The following is a 13,907-nucleotide window of genomic DNA, read 5'->3' as shown; positions in this document are numbered from 1 at the left end:
AAGCAATTCAATAAATCTTAAAGGAATACTGGGAGGGCGGAGGGAGAGTGGGTTGGAAAGGGGAAACTGATTACAAGGATCTACATATAACCTGCTCCCTGGGGAACGGACAACAGAAAAGTGGGTGAAGGGAGACATTGGACAGGGCAAAATAATAATTTATAAATTATCAAGTGTTCATGAGGGAAGGGGGTGCGGGGAGAGAGGGGAAAATGAGGAACTGATGCTTGAGACTTAGGTGGAGAGCAAATATTTTGAGGATAAAGGAAATGAATGTACAAATGTGCTTTACACAATTGATGTATGTATGGATTGTGCTAAGAGTTATATGAGCCCCTAATAAAATGATTTAAAAAAAAACCTTGAAGGAAAGGGTGCTTTAAACCATAGAATTTTTTTAACCCTGGCTCCAGGAACATTGAAGTTTAATACCATATGTATTTACCCCGGGAAGGGCATGGCCAAGATGACAATTCTGTTCATAAAGAGCGGACTCGCATCTCTAAAACACCCTTCATTATGCTGTGTACAAGCCTCTGGTGGAGAGCACTTTCTTTAGGGCTGAAACCGTGTCGGGGTGCAGTTACACTCGCTGAAGCGGCGGCGCTGTTGAAATATAACCAGGAATAGTGGTTTGGGGGGGTGCCCCGCTTCTAACACTTTCCCTCACAGCAGTGACCCGTGTGACCCAACCCTCCTCTTGCTTCCCATAAGCACTTCCTCTTTGTATCACATTTGGCATTAATGTTCTCTCCATTTTTCCCCCTGATTGTTTTTCACTAAAATAAATGTGGTGTCTCGTCAAAAATTGAGTGTTTTTTGGGCCTATTTAGCCCTCTTTATATTCACAGATTTTAGATACATAGTAAAACAGTAGGCATAAAACAACTTCTTAGTAAATGCTTACTGAGTTGAAGGGAAATTGTCCCCATAAATGATGTCACAAGGCCCAACTCACGTGTAGTGTCAATAGTGTATTGCCACCTATTCTCAGCATGTCAGTAAATCTGCTGGAAGTACATTAAAAAGAGGAATAATTCAATTACATTTTTACAAGTCTGAGTGTATTCCAGTGTGTTCCGAAAACTACAGTCGATGGAAGACAGCATCTACAAGGAACAAAGAAGCCCGGGAGCTTTTTCTTGATGAAGAAGCATTTTGCCTGCCGGAAGCCACACTATGGCGCGAATTTAAAAAAAAAAAAGTTACAAAATAATCAAATGTAACCCCTGAAAACTAGTGTTTGTTGCCTAGAGAGCGTGAGAGCTTTGAAAGGCATTCTGTTTCTTGTGCCACCTTTGATCCATCGAACAATGGGTGATTGATTTCTTCTATATCACTTCATTGGGGCTCGTACAATTCCTAACACCATCCGTCCATCCATCCATCCATCCATCCATCCATCCATCCATCCATCCATCCATCCTGTCATGCACATTTGTACATTTGTTGCCATCATCGTTCTCACAACATTTCTTTCTACTTGAGCCCTGGGTATCAGCTCCTCATTTTTCCCCTCCCTCTCGAGCCTTTGATAATTTATAAATTATTATTTTTTATGTCTTACACTGCCCGATGTCTCCCTTTACCCACTTTCCTGTTGTATAATGGGTGTGTTTTACTCGAATTTATGTCCATCTGATAGGTACCTCCCACCAAAGTATAATCATAAGGAGTTGTAATAGTAGTAATCACTGCTCACACTTATTTTCCTCTTGTATCAGAGAAATAAAGGAGTGTGGGGTAAGACTGGGAAGCACAGTGAGCACGGTGGTGTTTTCTGTGGGTTCAGGGGGTCGTCCCGGAGATCCCCCCAAGCACCTCTTCTCTGCAGGGTCTAGGGGAATAGCTTGAGTTCAGTATCCACTGAGAGACTCCACAAGTATCTAGAGCTAATCTCTTTTGGGCCTGGATGGGATGATATTGAGAAGGGAGCCAAACAGACAAGGGATCATGTGACTTTGAAGGATGGGCCTATAAGATCATTAAAACAAATTGGGACACATTTTTCTTTCTATGTCATCTATTTCTTTCCCGATGAAACTGGAAGTCTACCACTCTTAGATGTATCTTAGAGCTCCTCATCTCAAGTGGTACCCTTGGCCTGGGTCACTAGGAGGCAGCTCAGGCACCTGACTTTCTCTAGAGTTTGTGAGGGACAGTCATGTGCACGTAGCAGGTAGCCAATCAGTAACTTACTGGTGATGAGCTAGAGGAAGTTTTCTCTGCTGGCAGGAAATGGAGGGGAACGGAGAAGACTGCTCTGCTCTCATAACATCTAGCGACTCTCTTTCTTTGCCTGCACGTTTGCTCCCCTTGAATCAACCTTCATGGGTAGGTCAAGGGTGCTCAAAACTGACTTCTTATTCTCAGGAGTACTAATAAGAGAAGGCCTACATAAACATTTAGAGTTTTTAGTAGAGGATTTTTAGAGAGTTATCACTTTTCAGTTCAAAAGGACCTATGATTTTAGTTCCAAGGAAAAGTATGTATTACCTTTGTAATTTAAAATTAAAAATGTTTTTTAAAGATCAAAATTTTATTTTTTTTCTGATTCTGTATTTACTAACTAATCCAATTTGGGTTGAGTGGGGTGGTGGGTAAAATTAAGATTACATTTCAAAACCACATCACAGAAATTTGCTTGCTCTTCAGGGAGATAATGTCTGACATATTCAAGGATGTATAGTTCCTAAAACTTAAGAGGCGAACTATTATAAAAATCAAGAAATGAGTTTTACACTAAAAACATAAACCATATTTTGGTGGTTACCAGCGGCGACGAGAGGGGAAGTACAAGGTAGAGGGTTCTCAGATGTGAACTTGGCTGAAAGAAAAGACAGTGTGCAAGACTCACTCAAACTCTCAACCATCAAGCCAACTCTGACTCAGGACGACCGTGTAGGGTAGAGTAGAACCGACCCTGTGGGTTCCCGAGACTCACTCTTTATGGGAACAGAAAGCCTCATCTTTCTCCCAAATACAGTAAGACAGCGGTGGTTAAAAATGATTGAGGCCCAGGGCAAGACTGTGGGAGTCTTGCAAGAATTACAAGCAACTGGGGCAAGCATTTTTATATACATGATCCTGAAATAGTGGTCATCTACGAATAGATACTCAGACGTGCAGGCCGAGCAGGTGTGGGAGGGAGACTGGGAGCATACCCCTGAACATATATAGAGATTTGGCAGGATATTTGTACATGTGTATTTATTTTTGCGACAGATATATCCATGAATGTGGTAGAGCACACAAGAGGCAAAGTTATAAATACCCCTAGATATAATCAAACTCCTTGAGAGAATGAGTTGCTGGCCTTGGAGGTCAGGACAATAAAGTCTTATGCGGGGACACCAACGTCTGTTGGAACAACATAGTTCACAATGGGGATGGTCTACACGGGTCTTAAAAGCTCTTGAGAATCCATTTAAGGTGTAGTCATTGGTCTCTCCTTGTCTGGAGAAAGGAGAGTGAAGAGAGTGGAACGACATGTGGAGACAATTAGTCCAGTGGACTAATGGACCACTCAAACACCAGTCTCCACAGCTCCAAAACCAGAACTCGGTAGTTCCTGGCTACCACTACCAACACTCTGCAAAGGATCACATTAGCAGGTCCTAGATAAATGGGAGAAAATGTGGAGCCAACTCAAAATTATGAGAGCAGATTCATTGGCCAACTACACAGGGGGGAACCTCAGGACTGGCTGCTAGTCACCCTTCTGGTAGAAGAACCAACTATTTAAGATCGAAAGGGCAGCATTTACCTGTAGACAAGGTGCAGAGGGTTAGGAAAGGTGGAGGAATGGAAAACAGGGAGAAAGCAGAATAAGTGCTGGTACATTTAAACCGACTCAACTGCCATCGGATCAGCTCTGACTCATCGAAACCTTATCGGACAGAGGAGGACTGCGCCTGTGGGTCACCAAGGCTGTAAATCTGCACGGGAGCAGAAAGCTGCACGTTGGCCTACAGGAGTGGTTTCACACTGCTGGACTTTGGGTTAGCAGCCCCACGTGTAACCCACTACACGACTGGGCTCTTTCGTGGTACCCTTAGGGGCCGGCAGCAGAATGTGCATGAATTGTTGAAGGTAAGACATGATCAGTTCTTTAAATCTTCACCTAATTTGCAAAAAGTTAAACAAACAAACAAACCAGGAGGTGATAAATATAGAGCATTAAGTGGATGTACTTTTCTGAGTCACGAGTAAATTCCACCTTATAATAATTGCCCCTTTCTGCAAATAGCCGAGTTTCTAAATCCTGACGGCAATCCAAGGATGTTTTGTATCCCTCCAAAGTCTGATAAGGAGAGCTCCCTTTAATTTGTGGCTAAGTTTAGCAATGGGGTCCAGCCCTCGGGAAGAATCCACATTAAGCTATTAATTCAGGGCCATAAATACTTACCGAATACACCGACGTGTTGTATTCATCACAGTGCATTTAAAAATGAATGCTAAGGATTAATCCTTATAAGGGTTGAACCCTAAAGAACATTTGGCCAAAGCTGGTGTTGGCCCTTTGGCTCTTTTAGCTCCAGGTAAATCCAGGAAGAACCTAGAAGTTAGGAGAACGTTCTGTGTACTTATAACCCAGCACTGGAGGCCGTGGCTAGTGGGTTGTCATTGGCATCAGACAGAGTGAATCATTCAGGCTGTAACTGTTATGGTGGTTTGGCCTTGAAACAATTTTTTTAAGCCTTTTAAACTTCCTACCTATAAAGGATTGAGAATACTTACATCCTCATTCAGTAATGAAAATGAAGTGAAACTATAAGAACACTGAACATGAAATGTGGCACCTACGGTAAACGTTTAATAACTATTCAGTTGCTACTCGTTTATATTCTGTCGGTCTGTCTAGCTTGAATTTACTCTGGGTTTTCTGTTTGGGGCCAGTATGAATCTAGTTTCCTGGGTACAGTTTAAGGTAGGTGTAATATTTATGAACACTTGAAGTCTCATTGAAATCACGGTGTGTAGAATTTTCTTTTCTGCACAGCCACAGGCTGTAATATTTACGTTTCTGATGTCTTAATTAGTAGTCAATTTTATCCCTGCTTCTAATAACCATTGCAACGGTTATACAGAACTCCGACAAAATTCATGATTCAGTGATTTATTAAGGGAGTTAACAAGTAGTAAGGCCAGTGAGAAATGCTTAGGATAGTTGTTTGTCAGTTCATGTTACAAAGTTCTTTCAGGTCTGCTACTAAATGCCCAAAGGGGCATACAACTCTGCTGTGAGCCCCCACCCAAAGGCATTCAGCTCAAGCTACGTGGGTCAGCAAACCCAACTCCCTGAATTCAGCGCCCAGAGGCACCCCACTCTTCAAGCCAGCCGCCTGCACAGAAGCACTCAGCTTTGCTTGCTCCTTGGGTTGGGAAGTCTGTTATTCTGACCCATGCTCTGAATCCAGGAGGTCCACTGCACGCTTCTGGCTCTTGCAGGTAATGAGACCCCTCCTGCTGCTCATTTTACACACACCAGGCTGGACTCCCGGGGAATCCTGGTCGGTTACTCACAGCTGAATCTTACCAGCATCTTCCTCTGCTTTCTTACGGGACCCATGCAGGAAAAGATCATTTGGTGGGAGTTAGAGACTGTGGCTTAGAGGGTCATATTACATAATTCCCTGCACCTGCAAGCCCCTACCTGGCTGCTCTTGTCATTGTCCCTATCATATGAAGGATTAACTTCCCCCTTGCAGTAATTTTTTTATGTATACACATCCATAAGATCTTGTAAACCAGCCACCTTATAATTTTACCACACCCTTTGCTATTTAGATATCCAGTTTCTAAATTGCCTGCTCCTGACAACCCAGTACTGAGGAGACAGGAATGTTAACCTGATGTGATGAGTCTTCACTTCTGGTTGGACCGCATAAGGAGAGTCCATTAGCACTGTAGCAATGTGGACCATCTCACAGAGCCAAGCATCTTTCTCTTCATTTGGTCAGGTTCTGGTCATCTCAGCCCAGACTGCCATACTAGATCAGTTGGTACCAACTGCAAGTTTGGGAGCCCATACACCCCTACTTACACTTCACACCAATTGTACCCTGGGGTTAGGCCATGCCCATAGGTCAATATTCACTCAACATTTTACCCTTCAGACCAGCCAGCCCTTGCTCTTCTCTCTCATCTTTAGGCTCTGGTAACCATGTCAGCAGGCACCGATGGAACATATCTCAATTAGCCTGTCTCTTCAATGCTTCACTCATCACTGCGTAAACCCCTCCCCCCACCCACTCACTTCCATTAGTAGGTGGATCCAGGTGGTTACCATAGTGAGCCCACCAAACTCATTGGCTCCCTCTAACTTTTCAGTCCTAAAACAGGGCTTTCATTGATGGGCACAGACTTTCCTGCTTTGATGTATCCAGTGGTAAAATTGCTTTCTCAAAATTTTCAAAAGTCAAGTCTTTTTCTCTGCTGGTCTTAATCTCATCCAGTTCCAGTTTGTTAGCAGATAATTTCCTCCAAACCTTGGGTGTATGAAGTCTAAAATTACATCACATAAGGGGTTATGGCTGGAAGAGCCATATCAGTTAACTGTAACCAGGCGTCACAATGGTGCAGTCTGTATCAGTGCATTAGGACGGCCCAGGCCCAGGCAGCATTTTATTCTGTTATGAAGGGGGTGTTGACGAGGCAGGGCAGCCTTGCTGTCAACTAACAACAATAGTTGTGTCAGGCCACCAGAAGCTATACAATAAAGCCAAAACACGCTAATTTCAGCAGCTTGCCAGATTTCTTCATGACAGCTTGCACATCCTTATTCTGCCTGATGAACCTGACTTCTTGTGCACTCACCAACCATGGAAAACGGCTGCTGCTTCAAAACCCAGTTCTTACATCTTGTGAAGCGTTTCCGACACTCCTTGCCTCCAGAGGATAGAGTACTTGCTTCCCCCTCATTGTTCTGCAGTTTCTTTGCACCCACCAATATCAGAAGAGTAGTCACTTCTCATTTTACAAACTGAGGAGTTTCAGTTGCCTTTTTAACCTGACCTTTCTGGCAGATCAGTGCTGCTTCATTTTCTGTCTCCAGCAGGGTCTATGGTCCATGATAGAGTCTCCAAAAACAGGTAGCCTGCTATCCTGCTACTGTTCTGATGCATGATTTATTCTCTGAGAACATTCTGGGTCTCGGTGGAGGCTTCATTGTTTCAGCATCCTTTTTAGGGATGCATAGAATTCCCTTGTGTGTATGTACCAGAGGTTCTTTATTCATTCTAATCCTGATGGGTGTTTAGTTTGTTACATTGTCTTGCAATTGGGGACAGAGCTTCACTGATGTGTGTATGTCTGTGTCATGATTGTTACTAGGGGATATATCCAACAGGGGGATTGCTGGGTTATATAGAATTTCTGTTCCCAGTTATTAGATGTAGCTTGATACAACTTTTCACAGTAGTTATACATGTTTACAGTCCCACCAGTGGTGTTGAAGGGTTCACATCTGTGCATAGCATCTCCAGCATTTATTCATTTCTGGGTTCTTGGGGGGTTTTGTACTTGTTTGTGATCATCTGTGAACGATCGAGCCGCATTGTTGTTTTGATGTGCATCTCCTGGATGGCTAGTGATCACGGACATTTCTTCATAAGTTTGTTGACTGTTAGGAGGTCGTCATGGGTGACCCTTTCCACCACTTCTCATTGGGTTATTTGGATTTTTCTTATTGAGGTGTTACAGTTTTCTATAGACTGTAAAGATTAGTCCTTTGTACGTTTTGTCATTGTCAATCGCCCCCCCCCCACATACACACACTATGGGTTCCCCTTTAATACATTTTATTTACTTAATTATAATTGTACTTGTTTTCTTCTTCTGACATGCATTTGTTTATTTGAGGGCTTCAGCTCCTCGATGGTGATGTGGTTGCTTTTTGTATCTCTTTTTACATTGTCCTTACAAGAGAGTATTCACGGGTCTCACCTGGGGAAACTTAAATGTGCATTCTTTGATTAGATGCCACATGGCCTTGATACTCAGGTTTGAATTCCTGTCATATTTTTGTTGTATTTTCAAAGACAGAAAATCTACACGGGAAGGTACATTTTATTCTATTCCTTGACTAAGTCAAACCCAGTGTGGCCAAGCCTCAGAGCATGATTTTGCCTAATTTAATTTGTATATTAAGAAACATGTTGTTGGGAAAACAGTTGATGGAATTTATGGGTACAGTGGTCTTTTTATAGTGCTGATTAGTTGTACCTGAGTGTTCAAGAGCTGTGGTGTGTTGGTTGTGTAGCCAGAAAACCACTCTGTGCTGTGTGGGTGGGGCTACATTAGTTTGATGTACTTAGGGAGTCGCCAGGAGCTCTGTTTGTTAGTTCTCAGTGGTGCTGTGGTCTTGTACAAGGTATATTTTGCTGATAATACAGAAAATACTTTGTCTTCAGCACAGCACTTAGAGGTAAGGGTTTTGCATACTTCATTTTTATTTGAATAATGAAATGAATTTAGGTTTAAATTGGCTATTCTGATTTGAGATCGCAAGAAGGCGTATTTAGATAGAACATTCATCTTCGGCTCCCTTGTGAAATGCCTTGCAGTCTGTCAGAGACAGTCAATGTAGGATGCTCTTGTAATTCAGTGTTTGGCAGAATCGGAAATTTATTGATGTCAGGAGGAGTCCACCTTCAACGAAAGAGGGGCTTTTCAGAAGCGCTTGGTAAGCCCTGTAATGGAACTTGTCCTTCCCGTTAGCGCGGTGCAGCAGCCTGGTTCTTTCTCTGCGGAGCAGGAAGGCTGCTGGGCGGTGCTCTGTGGGCATCACTTTACAGCATGTTTGCTGCTCTCCTCCTGAGAATCTGTTGGTTATCTAGACCTGGAAGGACTGCCTTTGTCTGGGTTAAGGAATTAAAAAAAATATGCAGAAACTTAAACCAAATGTCAGCAGATTTCATTAGAGTTTATCCAATACAATATGAAAACAGAAAGTAAGCTTTGCCAGCTCGGAGCAGACACGGCAGCGCCAGATGTCAGTTCTTGGATCATTTAATCTTTTTCTTATGTGCTTACTGTTGTCAATATTTCCCATTGGAACCAAATGGTCTTTTTTAGGTCAGCTTCCAATTACATTGTTATGACTTCATTGCTATTCATGAGGGAAATCTAATAAACAGCGTTCATCACATATTTGTGGCAGATAAGAACTTTACAGAAACCACCTGGCCCAGAGCAGGGCCCGGAAGCCGGGATTCTAATGGCTTCTGGAATCTGCGGAGAATCGTCTTGAGTCTTCACCCGGCTTGAGTGGCGGCGGTTCATGCCTTCGAGTTGGTGCCAGCTCACAGCGACTCGCTAAGAGAGCAAAGGACACCCTTGCTCCCAAGTAGTTCTTAATATGGGAAGGTTTTTAAATTTATAACAACCTGTTAAAGAGTTGGCCTTATCCCCAAATCGGAGTTAATTCACTTCATTGCTTAGCTTTTATGTGGCTCTTCTGCCGAGTTCTGTGCTGGGTAATGGGGAGGGGGGTGGCCCGTGGGGGTAGAGAAATGTGAAACATGGAGGATTCTTCCTGGGAAGAATGGGTTGGGGTTCGGGGGAGGGTCGGTAAGGTGGCATCGTCACGCAGTGCAGGAATGAGTGTCTCTCAGTAAGTAGTCGGTGCTACGTGAAGTCAGCTCAGAACAGAGAGGAGCAGATAGAAACGTGGTCGGGAAGGCTTTCTAAAACTAGGTGGTGGGCCGTCTGAACAGGCACGAATCAGAGCATGGCTGCTCGTAAGCTTGGAGAAAGAGTAAGGATAAAGTGCAGAGTTCTGCAGAGCTCACAGTGTGAAAGAGCTCAAGAGTTGGACGACTCAGCCACTGTCGCCCCCCTCTTTAGTTTCCCCTCCAAGATCCCTCACTCATTGGGTCTTGGCTTCTCTGTCTACAAGACCCACGGTTTCCTTAGAGGGCGCCTCACTGGTCCTCCCCCAGGGATCACTTCCATCCCTTTGAACCGAACGATACATTCTGAGGCATTGGACACTGTTGACCCAAACCTTTTTATTTTTCTCCCTCTTTTCCAAATGTTTCCTGGCTCCTAAAGCTATTGAAAAGCACTGCAAAACGAGATTTAAATTCCTGCTTCACCACACCTGGTGCTGTGTGAAGGAAGGGAAATTAATTAGCATATCTGAGCCTTAGTTTAAAGAAAATAAAAATACTCAACTCCTAAGGTGGTGACATGAATGAAAAGTGATACATATGGAAGCTGTCTTGTAGTAAATGATGGGATAGGCAGGCCATCAGGTTCGTTCGCTTCCCCTACCTGGGAGCCGCTCTATCATCCTTACTGTGCCCTGGATCTTTCTGGCCTTTTCACATCCACACCTGTGCTCAGGTGTTCCGTCTCTAATGTCTCCCTCTCCTCTTGGCCCATTGACATCCTACCTGCCTTGAAAAGCTTACATTGTCACCCCTTACAGAATTGAACTTTGAGTCTTTCAGATCCCAAGTATTCATTGGCTGGCCCTAAATTACTCTCCTACACTTCAGCTGTCTGCTCACATCATATTTCCCTGGAATAGATGGCAAACCCCTTGAAGGATGAGCCCAAGTCAGGCAGGAGGCACGGTTGAACGTGAATCCCGCACTGTTTCCAGCAGAACTTTTGCATAGTTGTCAGTCTTCCAGGATGATCTCAACATGTTTTTGTTCTTCTCTTTTTCCCCCTGAACTACAATCAGATGTTGAGTAGTTCTACATCTGTTTCTCAAGCCCTCATTACTTGCCTGGGCTTTAAATATCTATTTATGATCAATTGCCTGGTGAATGCTTCCCATGAACTTCCACAGGAACTTCCAAGGCCACATGTCTCAAGCTGAACCCCTATCTCCTTCTGACACCCCCCCCATACCGCATACTGTCTGCCCTCCCTCTTCATGTATTCTAGATCCTATTCTGCATCTGGATCCTCCCATCCCTGAAGCAGAAGCTTGGGGGTTGTTCTTCATTGCTTCATTTCTCTGGTTGTCTATATTCAGTGAGTCACAAACTCTTGACTCTTAATAATTTTTTTAATTCATCCAAGCTCTTTAAATGCCAACTCTTACTGCCTAAGATTGGACCCTTTCTGTTCAACTAAGTTTACTGTAACAGCCTTCTACCGGATCTACTGCGTCCTAGTTGTAGGCCTTTCACATCCCTCCTCTGCAGTCAAGGCTTGGCACAGCCTCTCCTGTAAAACCCTCTGGTGGTTTCCTTTCCCTTAGATCAGGAATAGGGAAAGGTTTGGATTGGCTCTCGCCAACTTGGTCACGGCTGCTTTGAGCTTAGCATTGTCATTTAGTGGCGCCTCCCGTAGGTGAAGAGAAGGGGTGGGCAGCGTATAACTTCTCGATGCCACCATCCCAGTAGATTGAACTCTTCGCGTCTGTATCTACACCGCGCTCCTTAGCATGTACGTCCTTCCACGATCCCGATCCTTCCCTGATCTTCATCCTTGCTTCTGCCATTGCTTCACTTCACATCTTAACCCGGGAGCATCAGGAAAATACTCGGTCTTCTTGCTTTTGTCTTTTTAGGCTTGCTTCGCCTTGCCCTTCGCCTGGGAAACTCATACTTAGCCTTCAAACTGGGAGTGTGTGGGGCGAGACCTCTCTGTGGACAAGGGCTCTTCCTCCAGGACTCAGTGGCTTCCTCTGCCTCCTTCACAGTCGAACATGCCCCATGGGCTGGAAGTACTAAACTTGTCTCGAAATGTAAAACCAGTCGGGCAGATAGCATGTCTCATTTGAGTTTGGCCTCTGATATTTATCAGACGTTTCTGTAATAAGAGGGATGTTCAAAATGTTAGTCGAAAAAATGGAATTCAAAGTAAATATATAAACTTTCTCGATGTAAAGCTTCATTAAGTTCAAGACATATTTGTGAGTGATGCCAGCAGCCATTTAGTTCACCCCTAAGGAACTGAGGGTCCTGGGCATTTACCGACATCATTGAGGGCCTTTTTACATTGCTGACTGAAGTAAACATGGTGCCCTTTAAGGAATTTTTTAAGATGGGGGGTGGGGGGAAATCACCGGGAGCCAAAGCAGGACCGTAAAGTGGACACCTAATGATTTCCCATGGAAACTCTTGCAAAATTGCCCTTCTTTTAGAGCAAGGAGCAAGTAGGAGAATTGTCGTGGTTGAGAAAGACTCAGGTGTAGCTCTCCTTGGCATTTTTTGGAGGAAGTTTTGATTAACCTTCTCAAAACATTCTCCTAATAACCAGGTATTATCATGATTTGGTTCTCTAGAAAGCGAACCAGCAAAACTGCTTTTAGCTCCCCAAAAACCTTGCTTGCCATAAACTTGTCTCTTAACCCGTAGGTTTCTAACTTTGAGTCACCTCCACCACCTCATATTCATTGTTTCCATTAGTCTTTTTAAAGAGGAAGTACTGGCACGGCAGTATGACATGTCTTTGAAGAACCGCGTCAGGATTTCGATCCCTTCTGTTTAAGTTCCTACTAACAGACTGCTTCTGCTTACAGATGCTCTAGGTGCAGCCACTTGGCCACCACCAAGCAGAAACTTTGCTCAGTTTAGATTGTTCTGTCAGAAGAGTGAAATCTGAACCAACTGCGATGTGCATGGTGGTGCCCGGTGTCTCCACTGTTCATTGGGGGTCTTCCTCAACTAGGGTACGAACCAGAGGGAGGTGGCCCATCTGCCATTGTAGGCTTCACCTTCCACCTGTCTTGTCCCTTCTAAAAACCAGCTATCCATTTGTAAACCACTGGATTGCATTGTAAACTTGGTGAAGCATCAATCATGCCACCATTCCTTCATCATAAATTTGATGTGTTTTCTTATGTCAATTTTAGTGGCCTTCCTATTGCTCTGCTTGGGATTCCTTTTTAAACCGATGCTTGTCCTCCTTAGTTCCTCAAACCAGATCCTGTTCGACATGGCTCAAGAGGCTAGTATGTTAATTATAGTACAAACATTGGTTTGAAATCCATGGATAGTTTTTTCATGAAATGCATTCTCCATGAACTGTTTGAGGATTGAGATAGTTAAGGTTTATTGTGCCAACCTGGCAGATAAACACGTGGAATTAGTTGAAGGGTGGAGAGATAAATGGCTTGGTGAGCCTCACCTTTCTGCTTTCCGGTCTCTTGCTCTCTGATGGTCGGATCAGGGTGCAGCTGCCTTAGCCAGTTCCCTGCTTCAGCTGGCGAGACTCACTTCCTGCAAGACATCCCTGAGGAGAGGCCACATGGACTTACCCTGATGCAGCCCTGGGTGCTGGAACAGCTGTGTGGAGACCCCTGCTAGTGCTGAGATGCTTACATGCTCACTGACTCGGCTTTCCCCCTGCAGTCGGCATCATAGCGTGTGTTTTGTGAGATGGAGTAGGACTTTGTGGATCGATGTTGGATTTATGGGCTTGGACAGCACTGGGTTGGGATGCTTTCTTAATGTACACTTACCCTTTATATAAAACTCTCTCGTATATACATATGAGTTTCTGTGGATTTGTTTCTCTAGTCTACCCAGACTAACACAAGGATCCCTCATATCGATGATTAGTAGAATTATTTATTGAAATGAATTAACTGCTTTGATTGAATGTATTTTGTTTAACCGTGACATTTCCTTGGACTAACAAGATAGGTATTGGGCTCACTATTCTGCAGGCAATTTAGATCACTGACTCAATCAGGAAGTAGCTGGTGACGATGTTTGAGCAGGCGAGTGACATGGTGAAGTGGCTCCTGGGGAGGACTGATCTGTCAGCCGCTTTTTAGTCTAGGTTGACGTACTTCTGGGATGATGAACTGCGGGCTGGGGGCTGGGGGCGTGGGGAGAGGAAAAGGCAAGCATATAAAGCCATTCTGGAGAATTGTTTCCCGAGTTTTTGTGCTTCGTTTCCACATTTACCGAAGTGGGATGGACTAGTTAGTCTGC

General features: G+C 44.0%; 1 protein-coding gene across 3 annotated transcripts in view; it reads left to right on the top strand.

Annotated features, from left to right (window-relative positions):
- Positions 1-13,907, top strand: part of NCOA7 (nuclear receptor coactivator 7) — a 190,584-nt gene that overhangs the window by 16,021 nt on the left and 160,656 nt on the right. The window lies entirely within an intron of this gene.

This window comes from Tenrec ecaudatus, chromosome 7 (genome assembly GCF_050624435.1).
Source record: "Tenrec ecaudatus isolate mTenEca1 chromosome 7, mTenEca1.hap1, whole genome shotgun sequence".
Taxonomy (NCBI): domain Eukaryota; kingdom Metazoa; phylum Chordata; class Mammalia; order Afrosoricida; family Tenrecidae; genus Tenrec; species Tenrec ecaudatus.
Note: the sequence above shows the minus strand (reverse complement) of the source record. Positions and strands in the feature narration are given on the sequence as shown.